Source organism: Squalius cephalus (genome assembly GCF_949319135.1).
Source record: "Squalius cephalus genome assembly, chromosome: 12".
NCBI lineage: Eukaryota > Metazoa > Chordata > Actinopteri > Cypriniformes > Leuciscidae > Squalius > Squalius cephalus.
Genome location: NC_137133.1, coordinates 16,519,322 through 16,536,179, shown reverse-complemented (window position 1 = coordinate 16,536,179; position 16,858 = coordinate 16,519,322).

Genomic DNA, 16,858 nt, shown 5'->3' with positions numbered 1-16,858 from the left:
AGGACCCAGAACTAGCCATTCGGTAAATGTAAAAGTGCAATGTACTAAAGTGATCGTTCCCGAATTCGGCATTCGATAATAAATCATGATTTAGTCTTGACCACTGATCTACAGTATATAGAATGACATTATATAGATCAGTGGTCTTGACTGGCAACGCTACGATTCGGCTCCAGTTTCACGCGGTTAGGGTGGTTAGGGTGGACACAACAACAAAATACGAGTCTTTATAAATAACGTGTTCAGTCTTTTCTTTAAAGATATTGTCATAGTTAGTGTACTAGTGACATTTAGGCAATTTAGATAATTTGTTTTACTATTTGTATGATACATTGTTTAATCTTGGGCATTTAAGTATTTTTAAGATAAATAACACCGATAACGACTTTGGATTTTATTGAAATTTAGATTAGCCTATGTGCAAAAAAAAAACAAAAAAAAAACAAAAAAAAAACTCATGCTATTCATGCTAATACCCAGCTTGGGAACATTTTCAGAAATGTGTTTTTTTAAAACATACAAAATGACAATGTGAACATTCTGAGAACATTTATAAATATTGTTTTCATTACTTAATGGGAACAGTAGTAAAACGTTCTTAGAACATAGTCTATTTTGTTTGCTGGGTATTCATATATTTCAATGTTTAATTTGAGCTGCGTGGCTGAATAACTTTATATAACTTTGATAATGTTCGAAACTTCATTTCGAGTGCTAATCGCATGAAAACATTACTTTTGAGCTATACAAATGTTTGAGAAGAACAAGTGGGTCAGTAAAGTTGAGGATTTCAATTAGCCTATGCTAAAGTGTCACCAAGTTCAGTCATATTGTTATGAAAAATAGGCCTAATGTAAAGACCCTGATGTTACCTAATTGCGAGCTGTAAGGCGAAAAGTTTGGCCATCTTTTAAAGGATCTGCAATATATATGCAAGCCTTGAGAAGCAGGTTGATTAATACATTAATGTAATGTTTTTAATTTTTTTAATGTTATTTATCAATGGTGTAAATGCAAAAGCTTTTTCACATAGCATGTTATGGGAAGCCCCTTCACTCAGATATACGCCACAATAGGAATTAAAAGACTATCACAACTTTCTTTTTTAAAAGACTTCCCTTTTAGCACCATTTTCTGTGGGAATTTTTCTAAAGTAGAGAAACACAGTAGATATGTCAAAATGATGAAGCATTTTGAATTGTCCATCAATGTTTTTAAAATCCTGTAAATGGCTGAAAAATGTAAATATGTAATAAGTGGAGTTGTCCATATGTATTGGGGTACGTTTACACGTCAACGATATGCTTAAAACGGAGACGTTTTTCCTTTGACATTTCCACGTAGCCTACAGACTACACCATTGTCAAAACGATCCCCATTCACACGGATCCGCGAAAACGACTGTATTCTGCTGCCAGGCCATTAGATGGTGATGAAACACTATAGACTGAACATGTAATATGCATGTGCACGATGTCATCGTTTTCACAGATTCATATTTTTATGGTTAACAGAGATCGGTTTCAAAAATTTGCACTTTGAAACCAGTTTTCAAAAGTTTGTTTTCAGGCCCCCAAAACGCTGTTGTCTGTGTAATCGAACGGCCAAAACACATTAAAAGTTGTAGGCTAGTTTTTTTAGTTAAAAAAACGGTGTGGTGTAAACAGCCCCTTGCGTGCAATCAGATTTCTGTCTGAATTTCAAAGAAATCCAGCTAATGAATATCCAATAATGCATACATGGTAAATGGCAGACCCAGCTTTATGTGCTTGTTTTTTTATTTTTTAATTACAGGTTGCAGGTTTTCTTGTTTTAATATTGGATTACCAGGTTGCGATGCTCTCTCGTTAGGAGGATAATCATTCAGGAGCTCCGAGAAAAATGGATTCGTTTTGCTTCATCTCTCTCTGCTTGGCGACTGAAATGTGTTTAACGATAGATTAAAAGAGGGAGGCAGTCTCAATTCCCACCAGCACTAAGCACTGACCTCCATTCTGGATCAATCTGGAGCGATTACTCTTAAAACTCTCATTAAGAAATTAATTGGAGCTGCAGGACTTTAAAAATGGGGGAGGATGAGTGTGGTGTCGCCCAATTGATTTTACACACTCTTGGCTTTAATGCCTTAGGGGCCGACTTCTGTTCCACACAATGGCTTCTTCGGAGTTGAGAGGTGGGTAAAAAATACTGATAATGTGCCCTAATTGTCTACATTTGCTTAAAATTATAGGTCGTATCAGATCAGTTCTGCCCATGCACTCAGTGTGATAGCTCTTATTCACTCTTAGAGTCTCTTATTGTCAGAGACCTGACTAAAGGACCCTTGATGTCTGTAATGGATTTGATGGAAACGAGCAAAATAGCAGTGCAAGGTTTATTAGTTTCTTGTTGAGAGAGCTATGTTTATCGCTGGGCTAGATAAGGATGGTGCTACACTAATGTGAGCTGGCAGAAATGAGCTGCATGGACGCAAACACACGCTTACACATGCGAGTTTGCTTGCAGGCCCTTGGCAGTCCAGCTTATTGATTGAGACAGATGCAGGCTGTAGTTGAAGAACTCGCCCACAAATAAAAAGCGAATTCAAGACTGTGGATGAATTGTTAGCTCAAGATGATTTCGCAGCAAGCTGATTGTCAGCGCAGCGTTTGTTTTCCCACCTGTCGTAACAAACTGTCGGCCGCTGACAGGTATTGATACCCCCCCGCAGAAGGAGTGAAAGTGGGTGGGCAGTGTGCTGTGATATCGTCTCTGCAGAGCTCAAACTAACCCGACGTGTGGGATTTTTTTTATTAGGAGGAATTATTTGATATTCCTGCCACTGACAAAATGGTGATCCACACTTCAGTAAGGCTGGCCTGCCTTAAAAAAATAAAAAAATAAATACAAAAAACTAACCTTGATCATTAAATAAAGTCTGATCTTCGGCATTTAACTTTGACTGTGGACCTTTTTTAATGAATACATCCAAGTTAAAAAATATTTTTAAGAAATTCAGTTTTTTAATAATGCTTTTTCAAATAACGATTTCTTCAATCGTGTGGCTGTCCAGAGCTAATTATTAAAGTTTGCTAAAACCCTTAGTCGACATGAAATGGAAGTTGCGATAGTCTTTTCTTTCCTATTGTGGCTTATATCCGAGTGAAATAGCTTTTCGAACAAGAACAAAATTAGGGCGGGACTTGATTTTGTCCATCGTGAACTAGGGATGCACCGATGTGAAAATTGTGGCCGATACCGATAACCGATATTAATATTGCTGTTATGGCCGATACCGATATTTACCGATGTCGATATCTCTGTATAGAAAACAAATTTTAATGATTATCAAATAAAGAGCTATTTTCCAAAACACTTTTTTTTTTTTACTTTAGAAATGACTGATATTGGGCACCTTTACCTGTATGCAAAATGTGTCACACATACGACACACATGCATTATATTGCATTGCATATAATGTGTGCTGGTCAACTTGTCTAAAATTAAGAAACCCTTAGAAAACAGGGAAAAAAAAACAGGAACATTGTGTACAATTAAGATAGGCTACTTAATTTATTATTCCAATATCCAAATATGATACTAAATACCACAGGGAAAAGGGCTTCTATTTGTGACGTGCTGTCTTTGCCTTTGAACATTGCACATTTTAAACAGGACACGCATTAGCTGAATAAATGTTAGCCAATACAAACATATTTATAGAAAACAGTTGACAATGAATAGACAGGAGTCCAATAATAGCATAAGGAATCACTTATTCTAAAAATAATAACAAGTAGGCTATAAGACGAATCCGACAGTCCGGCTGATCCGGCTGTGTTAACAGTAAAACGTCCGTCATTTAACAAATTTTAAAAACACGGATGGATAATACAAAATGCTTTCTGACATTTTGATAGAAAAAAAAAAAACCAAGCAAGAACAAAATTTAAACTTAGCCCGTCAATTTTTCATTTTACAATTATCTTCTCTCTCTTTGTGCGCGCGTCCGTGTTTGTGAGGGAGAGCTCGCGCACCACTGATACAACGGTAGCCTACTTTTTAATCCATAAGTAACGAACGCGCTAGTTTTCATACAAAATAAATATGTAACATAATTGGGTAGGCTACTTTAGTTATTATTAATAACGTAACACATGAAGGCTACGTTTCTCAACACTGAGAATGAATAAATAAACGCCTGTTTCTCCACTCGCACTTATCAGTAATCCACAAATCACACGTGCTGTCACTTTTGAGAAAAATCAAATTCGAACGGGTATCAAATATCAAGCAATATATTCAAATATCTACGAGTCAAAAAACGATCAATCAAAAATGAGTCATGAAGAGGGAAAAAACATAAGTCGCACTGGACTGCGTTAACAATGTTACTGACGGGACAGTTCTCTGTTACGCACGTCTAAAAGCGGCACTAAAAGACCGCTTTAAAACTTTCACAGAGACCTCAAACAGAAAGCATAAAGCCTGTCTTTAAATTTAATTTCGTTTTGTATTAATTGTATCTTAATTTTGATCAATGTTTCATCAAAAATAAATAAGAAGTAAATATTAGAAAATATTTAATCAGGACATGGAGGCGACGGCGCGTGAACTGAAGCGTCTCAAATGAACCGAAACCTACCTGCCTCACAGACCTGAGACATATATAGAAAGCTTGAAACATCTATTTTTAAACAGAACAATTCAAAACGAAAGAAAACAGACTGTTCTCTGCTTATGTCATCTGTATGAAATGTGTATTTCTCTCAGGCGCGTTCACTACTGCTAAGATCGCGAGTCAGCATCGTCAACTTCATCTTCAACTTCACACGTCAAATATCGGCCTGTTCACATCGGCCCTATTTTGACATCGGAACGATACCGATGTGTAAAAAAAATGACCATATCGGCCGATATTATATCGGCGGCCGATATATCGTGCACCCCTATCGTGAACTGATTGGATGCTTGGATGGATGTGGTTTGCTATTGGTCGATCTCATGTGATTGACAGGTTGTCCCGCCCTCGCGCCAATAAACCCATCGTAAGAGAAGAGAAGATGCTGAAAGGAGGAGGGGAAGTTATTTTCATTTAATATTATGAGGGCACATGAATTTGTAAAACTAATAGTGTGCACAGATAAATCATTTATAGAAAATACTGAAATAATTATTCCATTAAAAAAAGAAAAAAAAAAATATGGTAGCTACATTTTTTGCAAGTAGTTGAAATCATTGTAGTTGTATTTCTCTAGAATAAAAGTGCAGTGAATAACTTTTATAAAAAACAAACAAAAAAAAACTGTCACAACTGAGCTGTGCTTGGTAGTTCACTGCTCCCAGACCTCGGGATATCTGTTCACTTTCATTTCACTTGACAAACTGTGTTCATGCTAAACTGCCTGCAACATCATCACACAAATGAAACTTGAGGCACACATATTAGAGGACTTCTTTGAGGTATAATGACATAATATATATATATTACCATACATTTGTGTAATATACATGTGTATATTATACCTCAATTTGTATTTTAATAAATGTATACTTATTGTTTTTTTAATTAATACAATATTAATTGAAACTAATTAATTACTTTATATTATTAAATTATTAATTAAATTCATACATTATAAAATGTCTCATTTGAAAGCACTAAACTGAGTGATGTCTATTGTGATGTATTAAATGAGATTTTTTTATCCAGTTAAACAACTAAATTGTGATGGTTGCACTGTAACGGTCACATTTCACGCACTTTATACCTGAGAAAAAAAAAAAAAACATGTTCAAAACAAACCTGAGACTAATTCACCTCAATAAAAATCCTGGAGCCTCAAATTATTGTTAATGCATTTATAGTTATTTTAGTCAAATTTATTTAGTACTGGAGTGATGCACAATTACTGGTGGGTAAATGTCAGGTGGAATGAGTACTGAAATGACATACATGAAAACTTGCTATATGCTACAAAGTACTTTAGAATTTTTTTTCTTTTTCTATTTTTACCCAAAATGGGGCAATGTGAGCTTTATGAAGTGCTAAAATCTCTAATGTAATACTTTTTACAGTGCTTCAAACTGAACATGCACTGTCCGCACCGTTTGGATTGGAATCTAACTTAAGATGGTGGAACACCCTATGAAGTCCACTTCGCATGAAATGGAACACACCTTGTGTGTCAAGGTCAGTTATTTATTTAGTAATTTTGGAAAATGTATTTTATTTGAGTTATTTTTAAAATGAATTTATTTGAGATAGTTTGACCTTTTTTAAAGTCAAATGAAATAACACCCAGAAAAAGTGACACAAAAGAGTAATAATTGGAAAAATGAAGGTGTCAAATTTAAGGTGTTTTTTTATATACTTGATAGTTATACCTGATATTTTTGGTCTCACTATTAGAGTGAATATTCATCTCACAGTAATGAGGAATGGATTTCACAGTGCGGAAATTGTTGGTTCATCAGTTGCATATTGTTTTAATTGGGTACAATGAGGGTACACAAGATAGAAGCACGGTTAACACAACATGACCCATAATTAAAATAGTCAACAAACAACACCAGTGTAAATAAGGTGTGAAATGCAGTAAACCTCAAATAAGTTCATATGATTTTATCATGCATGCTGGGAAATTCCAGCAATGGATTTTGTGCAGTTGCTATGGGACAGTTACATAATTGAGCAGCTATAGATTAGAAAATGTGTATGTCATAATATCCATGATAAAATCTGAAAGTAGATACAGTAGTAATGTACAAGATTTGTTTAGTATAATACAATATTAATATTAACTAAATGTATATATATGCTATTTCAATAATTTAGACGCCTGAAATATTAGGCCCTGTTTACACCTGGTATTACGATGTGTTTTGGTCGATCGGATCACAAGTAGACGAGGGAGACACATTCCCGTTTACACCTGGTGTTTCAAACTGTCTCTCTTGTCCACTTTCAACCACTTCTGTCCTGAATTATTTGAGGGGAGAGTCTATGGGAGGGTAAATCAAATGTATGTTTTTTTTTTTTTTTTTTTCAAATCTTTTGATCTAATGGGCAAAGCTTGCACAATTTACATATGAACACGCGCGGAGATGACAGAAAAACACATGGAGAGCAGCAGCTTTCATTTTTGCTCTGACAACCGCAAGACCACGCCGATGAGTGATTTTAGAAACGTGTTAAAAATCAGGAATGGTGAGAGAACATTGTGCTTGATACGTTTTTCATCTTCAAACAACAAAGTTTAAATCCTATCTGGTTAGCGTGCCTCCAATAATGTTTACGCGTTAGGTCAGAACGTCTTTTGTAGCTTTTCAAACACATTTGACCACATGCGTTTTCGACTACCTCTAGAAACGGATGAAAGTAGACAAGCTCAAAACGTTTTAGACCCCGTTTACACCTTTATTTAGCGCCGTCCACTTGTGACCCGATCGACAAAAAAGCAACTTATACCAGGTGTAAACAGGGCCTTAGTGCCATTACACGGCATGCACTTCGCTTGATTATATTTTGATTATTTTTATCTGATTAAAAGTGGTGAAGAAGAGAGCCGTCCAGATGCTGGTTAATTAAAGAGCCGGAAGCCTTAATCAATTTTAATTTTAATCAAGTCTTCAAACTAGTACTCCACAAGTAATGGCCACACGTGAATCTTTTTGTCGTTGTTGTTGTTCTTGTTCTTGTTGACATCCTTTTCATGAGAACAAGATCTCAAACAATTTCAAGTGCAATGTGAAGCCAAGGGATGTGGCATTTTGCAGAATGTCACATCGACATGATATCACGCACTTCCATTAATCTTCCAGCTGTAGCGATATGTGTCTTGATGAAAAATGTTTATATCCACATCAATCTTCCTGTCTTCAGAAACCAGACCTTATTCATCATAAGTTCTCAAAGTTCTTCTTTTAAAAGCCATTCACTTAAGTTCATAAATTCAAAGAAGTCAATGAACTGATTAGAGAGAACATGAAAAATAGCCGTTCTTAGTCTTAGGACATGATTTTAGATGACGCAGTGTGATGAATGTGGCTTTAAAATGGTGAACTGCTAATTGAACTCAGCAGTCCGTGCCGGAGACTACTTAACGTTCCCGTTCAAAGTGAAACGTTCTGATCAATTAGACTCATCAGATTGTAAGAGATGATGCTTGTGGATGACAGCAGTGGACTTTTGGTTTGCCTGTAGTCTACAGGAACATTGTCAAGGGCTCCTTGTGGGTATACTGTAGATGCTGTGAATGTTTTTTTTTTTTTTTTTTTATCTACCAAAATTACATTTATATTCATCTTGAGGGAAAAGAAAACAACTCAACTTCTTCAGTACATTTTTCAAAGAATCCTTGTTGTCATAGGATTTTTTTTTATTTCTGTCTTGTCAGATGTACATTGAAATACACTTTATTTTTACTCCAGTCAGGATTTGATCAACAATCAAAGTCCGTGTGTCCACCAAAGCGTTTTTAGCCAGCTGAAAACGATAAGGGCTCTCTGCTGAAAACGCCTAGCTATGGGCGCTTGAGAGTGTTTTGGCAGCGCAGCATTTTAAAATATTTAAAATGTCGATACAATGTAACATATTTTCTCTGGCTCTTGTTTTAAATGATTTTGTTCCGTTATTATGCTTGTTGTTGTCATCTGTTGACATTGTACAAGCAGAATGTGGCAGTTGGTCAGTGTGGTATTAGTCCCGCCCCTCCTCCGCTGTGATTGGACGGTTGGGTAAAAAGTGACAGTGATGAGCACTGCGTTTTACCCAAAGTTGAACATTCTTCAACTCTAAGCGACCTGTAAAAAACGAAGAGCGCTCAGCACTTCAGCGATAAAAAAAAAAAAAAAAGCTCAGCGCCTCGTTACGCTCATGGCGTTTTAAAAACGCAGCGCTCCCATTGAAAATAATTGAAAAAAATATGCCAGCCGCGTGAAAAAACGCTTTGGTGGACACACAACCTAAATGCATGACCAGCAATTTGTGTGAAGTCCAAACCAGTCTAGTAATTGTCACTTTATTTCATTTTATATATCATAATGTGACTTAAGTGATTTTACATAATGTGTAAAATCATCAACTTGATTTTATTTCTTGTAATTGCAACTTTATTTCTCAGTCTGACTTTATATGTTAAATAGCATATCTCATAATGTGACTTTATACGTCAACTTGACTATTGAAATTTCAACTAGCTATATTTTGAAAGTGAATTTATATCTCACAATTTTGAGTTTATTTCTTGTAATTACTTTATTTCTAAGTGGGACTTAAGTTTATATCTTAAATTGCAACTTTAGTTCTTGTAATTGTGACTTTATTTTTCATAATTGCGATTTTACATCTCAGAAAGTGACTCGCAATGTGATTTTATATCTCATAATGTGACTATCAATTGCAACTTTATTTCTCACAATTGCAACTTTATTATAATAATTATTAGGGCTGGGCGATATGGCCAAAATTTCATATCCCGATATAGCTCATTTGATATCCCGAAAACTATATACATAACGATATAGCAATTTTTCTGTTAATTCAGTTCATGGATAGTCTATATAAAATTGCAATGTGGAAATGCAGTTTGAAATGATATACAAAACAAATAAAAGGTAGTAGGGACTAAATATTTATTTTATTTATTTATTTATTGCAGCGTCTGTGTCTGGAGTTTGTTTTGAGGGCTTACGTCACCACTCGACGCTGCTTTTGCTCGTTGACTTTCTCTGTATTATTTTTCGTGGTTCTTGCACAGGTGAAAAAATAAATTAGTATTGTTGGAGTCCGTTGTTGGCACTGGGAGCCGGCAAACTTTACAAACAACTGTTGTCTGGTCCACGTCGGTCTTCTTATATCCAAACCACATCCATGCGACAGAAGTCGCCCCTCTTTTAGGTACAAGCTCCTCGGTTTGGGTTGGCTGGTCATCTTGTTGAGAATTACCCTGGTCTGAACCGCGTCTACTACCGTCTTCCTCCATGTTTGTTTATGTATTGCAGCGTGCATGGGCATGCCGTGAGGTGCATCTTGACGTAAAATTCTGCCGTAAAACGCCTTATCGTGGCGTAAAAGATAGAGCCTTATATAAAACGATAGACATTTTCTATCGTCCAGACGATATATTTCGTCATATCGCCCAGTCCTAATAATTATTATTATTTAGCAATTGTGACATTATTTCTTTTAAAAAATACATTATTTCTTGTAATTGTGACAGTAGCTCACATATTCAATTCAATTCAATTCAAATTTATTTGTGTAGTGCTCTTCACAATACATATTGTTTCAAAGCAGCTTTACAGAAAGTGCATTTCAGAAATGTACATAGAAAAATACAGTTAGTTAATCCTGTATTAATTTAGGGCATAACATATCGCCAGCGTTGAGTCGTCTCTTCACAGGCGTCGAGTCGTCTCTTCACGGATGTTGGGGCATCTGAAGTTTCCATGAGAGGCTGGATACAAACTGGAGCTGACGAACTCTATTTACCTCTGGACTAGCGTCCCGAGATAACAACAGAAAAGCAGATGGGAAATAATTAGCATAGCTGCTGTTCATAATATTAATGCATTCAATCTGATTCAACTGTAGTATAAAAGGTAAGTATTATGTGAATGCTTGGCTAAGGAGATGCGTCCTTAATCTAGTTTTAAACTGGGACAGCGAGTCTGAGCCTCGAACAATATCAGGAAGGCCATTCCAGAGTTTAGGAGCTAAATGTGAAAACGCCCTCCCTCCTTTAGTGGACTTAGATATCCTAGGAATGACCAGAAGCCTCGAATTTAGTGATCTTAAAGAGCGCGATGGATTGTAGGGCGATAGAAGATCCGTTAAATACCCAGGAGCTAAACCATTTAGGGCTTTATAGGTCAGTAGTAATACTTTGTAATTGATACGGAACTTAATAGGTAACCAATGTAGTGATGATAGAATTGGTGTTATATGATCATATTTTCTTGACCTAGTAAGAACTCTAGCAGCTGCATCAGCTACTAACTGTAGCTTGTTTATTGAGGATGCAGGACAACCAGCTAATAAAGCATTACAGTAATCTAGTCTCGAGGTCATGAATGCATGAACTAACTTTTCTGCATCAGAAACAGAGCATGTTACGTATATATAGTACATATAGTATCAGTAATATCTCACAAGTGTACCTATGTTTGCATGAGCTATACTATACTATTTGTGTATAGTGTTAACATGAACAATCACTACCTTTGATAACACTTGTCACAGTTTGAGTGGTGCCGTTTTTAGGGACTCATTCTGATTCATAAGTATTCTGGACTCTTACTACATTCAAGGAAGATCTTTCTAAATTTTGGAAACATTTTTGTAATGTTTTGAGATGTTGTTTTAAGAACACACTGGTGACAGGTAGAGATGTATGTGGTATGATGGAACTGCTCCTTCATTGTCAAAGTCCTGTCTGACTTCACTCAGTCATTTTTGCTCTTAAGTCTGTGCCTTATCGTTTTGTCATTTGAGTGATTCCAATGGAACAACCATTTGTTCACACTAGGTCTGTCAAGAAAAACTGCTGCCATTTTCCCCTTTTGTGAGTCAAACCAAGTGAAGTATTCTTTTCATTCTGCAGGCTGAGAGCAAAAAAAAAAGAAAAAAAACTATAGGTACTCTGAAACTGTGGTGTAACATACACAATTTAGTAGGGCTGAATTATTTATTGCATTTACGATAATATTGCGATATGATAAAATGAGTATGGTAACGTGACGCGCGAGAGGAAAGCAGTCCAAGTACACCTGGATACAGTCTCAAAATGCTTTTATGAGGCGAAATGTAAATACAGTCAGTTACAGTATGTCCTAAAGGATTAAACAGATAGGACAAAGCACATCTTATATTTCACAAGAGATCTGTGCATTGGTGTGAATGCAGCTTATTGGATCTCCCATTGTCTATGATGTCATCATTAATAATCCAACAACAGTAAAGATGAGAAAGAGAAAAAAATCCCTCACAATTCTTGAGTCACTCACAGCTGTTTATTGCTTGTAATATTTAAAATTTCTGATTGCACCTTGTGGTACAATCAATCGCAGAATATATCATTCCCATTTTAGGTGTTTTTGTGTGTTCAAGCTGAATAATAATGCCCAGTCTCAGTCTTTACCACTTAGTGGGTGTAACCAAAATGGAATTGTAATATGAACTGCCATAGGTTTGACAAACCAGTATTTCCTCCTCCATATTCACATTATTGATTAAGGTGGACAGAGAGCTGTGATTGGCTAATATGTCAGATTCTTTTTTCAATCTTACCTGTAAAATCAACTCCAATAAAAGCTATAATAAAAGCATTTTATATAATCTATTTTATAGATTGTGATGACAAGTAGAGTAGGCTTAGGTTGCAGTAGTTCAATTGGTGGGGTGGATAGGCCATATATAGGTTGTCAGGCAGAGTTATTGAGTTGTCTGCCAGCCTGTTAGTCTGCTGGATTTAAAAAAAAATAAAACTAAAAACTAAAAAATCCTCTCATGCACTTATCCTGATGCAATACCCAACTTCTCTTGTAGAATCAATTGGCAGGCAGATGGCCTCACATTACCAAGTAAAATGTCCTGATACTGAATTCTTTTTTCATCAACAATAGTAACCTGTCTAGTCTCTGAGACAGCTAAGTAGCCCTAAACCATGATACTGTTGTCCTGTTGTACTGTTTTTTTTTTTAACACCATGAACACCATTTTTGTTTAGTGTTTTATTCGTCGACACGTCTGCCAATATTCATTAGGAAGTCTGTTTAAACCTCCAACCTCATTTTATTGCTAGGACTCCAGGTTAGCTGACTCCTGACTTCAATTAGTGTTTGGAGGACACATTAGCTTATAGGGATTGACACACATTTGAGAAAAAGAATGATTCAGAACATAAAATATGTCAGTGATGTATGTACTAGAAAGACCATGTTAAAATAATGAGAACACATTTCATCATTTCTAAAACTTTACAGAGGACCTGGTATTCACTCAGACAGAAGTACCTTAAGGGAAATAATTATTTTAAAATAGACTTAAATGGAATATTGTTGATTTAGATACGATACAGTATACAGACCCTTTCCAAAAAATTTGAATATCATGGAAAAGTTGATTTATTTCCATAATTCCATTCAAAACGTTAAACTTCCATAGATTATAGATTCAGGGCCCACAACTTAAACGATTTCAAGTATTTAGTTGTTTATTTGTAGATAATTTGGGCTTCCAGCTCATAAAACCCATGAAAACAGGATTTCAAAAAATTAGAATATTACATGAAATCACACAGTGATTACACAGTGATACCATGGTCATTGAACCAGGTTTTGGTTATTTTGGCAGTGAGGGCAGGTGCAAATCCTGCTGGAAAATGAAGGAAGCATGAAGTGCTCTGAAAATGTCCTGGTCGACGCCTGCATTGACTCTGGATTTAATAAAGCACAGTGGACCAAAGTCCTCTTTTCTGATAAGAGCAAATTTTGCATCTCATTTGGAAACCAAGGTCCCAGAGTCTGGAGGAAGAATGGAGAGGCACACAATCCAAGATGCTTGAAGTCCAGTGTGAAGTTTCCACAGTCTGTGTTGGTTTGGGGAGCCATGTCGGCTGGTGTTGGTCCACTGTGCTGTCCACTCAACGCAGCCGTCTACCAGGACATTTCCAGAGCACTTCATGCTTCCTTCAGATGTGTTTTAAAGTCGTTGTGAAATTGAAGTAACGACCAATCTTGTATATTGTGACGTACATCCAAGTGAAACGGATATTAAAAAAAAAAAATGTAGGATGGGGAATTGGTTCTGTCCATCCGTTGTTGATTGGATGAAGGGAGATCTGTATGTGAGCTTGTAGTCGAATGTAAGAAAGGGACGGGTTTAAGTGGACTAAATTAATGTAGAATCCTGCCTTATTTCACCAGAGAGAAGTGTGATATTTCACTGGAATATAGAGTTAATGACATTTTGATACAAAAAATAAGAGGTCAAACTATATATATATATATATATATATATATATATATATATATATATATATATATATATATATACAGTATATACAGTATACAGTACTGTGCAAAATTCTTAGGCATGTTAATACCCCCCCCCCCCAACAAAAAAATGGTTTTAAGTCAGTTATTTACATTTTTTGCTGTAGTGTGTCAGTAGGAAATATCAGTTTACCAAACATTTCCAAACATTCTTTTTGCCATTAATTGTAATAATCCAGTGAGATTTGTGTATGCACAAGGAGTCTGACAACAGCCGGTATGATCTGATCTCACCATCATCGAGTCCGTCTGTGATTACATGAAGAAACAGAAAAAACTGAGACAGACTAAATCCAGAAGAACTGCGGGAACGTCTCCAAGATGCTGGAAGAAACCTTCCTGCAAAGTTACAGTACTGTGAAAAGTACTGGAACTTGTGTTAAAATGCTGTAAAGTGAGAATGCTTTCAAAAATAAAATCACAAATTGAATTTATTTGTGATTTAACTTCTATTAACTAATTCAAATCAATATATGGTGTAAGGTACACTTGCGCATAGTTTTTCAGGTAGCTTTGCAGGAAGGTTTCTTCAAGCATCTTGGAGACGTTCCCGCAGTTCTTCTGGATTTAGTATGTTTTTTTTTTTTTTTTTTTTTTTAAAACATGCATGGATGGATTGTTCACAATTAGATCAATGACATGCATTTAGAAAATAGATAGGTTCCGTTTTTACAAATTTTAATGCTGAATTCTTTTTGGGGATTAGAACAAGCAAAAGCAACTCCATTTTTCAACTCCAAATGTTCTTAATGTTGAGACTTTTCCCATTAATTAAACCATGAAAGTTTAAATTCGAGTTCAGGTCAATTTTCATTCAGTATTCACTGAATTCTGATCAAAGCGCATCTGTGCAGTTTCAAATCAGGGGCGTTTGTTCAGTAGAGTTTGATCTAAATCAATGCTGTAATATCTTTGGATCTAACTGTAGGAGACCACTGCTGTCCTGAGAATAAATTGTATCTATACTTCCATCACAGCCGTGAATGAAATACTCACCGTGACCTTCACGGGATTCTTATCAGTAAGCTGTTTTATCAGCGCAAATCTGCTGCGGTGTGAGACTTCAGCACCTGGATCATTCACCATTTTCCACCTCAACAAAATGATGAAAAAGAAAGTTACTGTTGCTAATATTAGCATATATGGGAATAGACATCAACTGAGGTTAGTGTAAAACCACAAACATTAGTAGCTAGCAAGTAGCAACACAACAAAAATATATATTTTTTATGGTTCTTGTGTACTTTCATAATTATTCATTTTAGACTTTGTGTTTCACGCTCCTTGATTTGATCCTACTAAACTTTTCAGTTTGGCCTAGTGTGTTAAGCTAGTCTATCAACAAAAACAGCTCTTTGCATTACGGCTGATTTTTAAATGTTTCTTTTGATTTTTAAATGTTCCTTTTGTGTTCATTTAGTAAAAATCAGTAGTCTCTGTCTTTATTATTTTTTAACTAAATCATTTTGTATGTAGTACTTTTTAAGCACTATTTTTCTATTCAGATCATCATCACCTTTTTAAATTTTCAGAGAGCAAAAATATAATTTATTGATATGTAAAAAAATATTGAGATATAATTATTTGCTATATTGCTCAGCCATACAGTTTGCATAGAATAAGTATATATCAAATGCTGGTTGAGAAAGTGCATGAGTGTTTTGTTGCGTTTTAGTGTTCAGCACTAAAGGTGTTTGAAACGCAGGGAGAATGACCAGTTACAAATAGATCCTCTCAAATAAGCTAAAGCTGCAGATTAACTGTATCATTGTAAATCCAATTTGCCATTTTTCAAATATTTGAGATCTGAATAATATGATCCCCAAATTAAAATAAACTAAATAATAAAACGAACAAGCTCTTGTGGAATAAATTGGATTTTAAACCATAAAAAAGGTATTGTCTATGGATTTGTGCACTATTTATTTTCATATGGATTCATTTAAATTCTGATATAAAATTCAATGTCTTTTTTCAGACATATTGTGAATTATGAAGAGCTAATTTATTTATTTTTTTAGCTCTTCCTTTAAAATAAGAAACAGGGCTCATTGTTTCTTTGGGTTGCCAAGCAACATTTTCACTTTTCTTGGAACTGAATGTAGCATTGCAAATGGTTTTGAATAGAAACTGTGTTCCAGGAAGATTTTCGTCAACACTGCATGCCCTGCTTTGTCTCCAAAAGCCCTGCTTAACTATCCTTGTCTCTTGTATTAGTCAGAAAATGTTGCTCATTAATATAATTAAGGTCAACAGAGTTAGGTCAGTTTACACTAAATGCCTTTTATCACAATGAACTGAAAGAAGTTTCTGTTCAGAGAAGATTCTGCAAGATTCTGTTGCACCTAGCAATGCACACAGCTTTTTTTTATTTATTTTTTTATGTATATTTTCTTCAAACCTGTTGGTCTTGATGGTTTTGAGGACAGTCTGGTTGAGCAAATCTACCTGTATATATCGAGTACTTTGAGAAGGACTAGGCTAATGCAAAAAATGTTACGGTTTAAACCAGGAACTTTGGGCTGCATGTGTCGATCCTTGTATGTTAAACTACGGTAGTCTTTTTCTGTATGCTAGGCCTGTCATAACTGTCATAACTTTTTGTTGGGCAATATATTGTCACAGATATAATTGCGATTATGCAATATTATTGTCATTTTAAGACCATGTTATGCCTCTTTATTTCCAAACCCCATTTCTAGAAAAGTTGGGAAATTTTGTAAAATGCAATAAAATCCACAATCTGTGATTTTGTTAATTGTCTTAAACCTTTTTTAACTGACAAAAGTACAAATAAAAAGTTTCCCAATCTTTTCACTG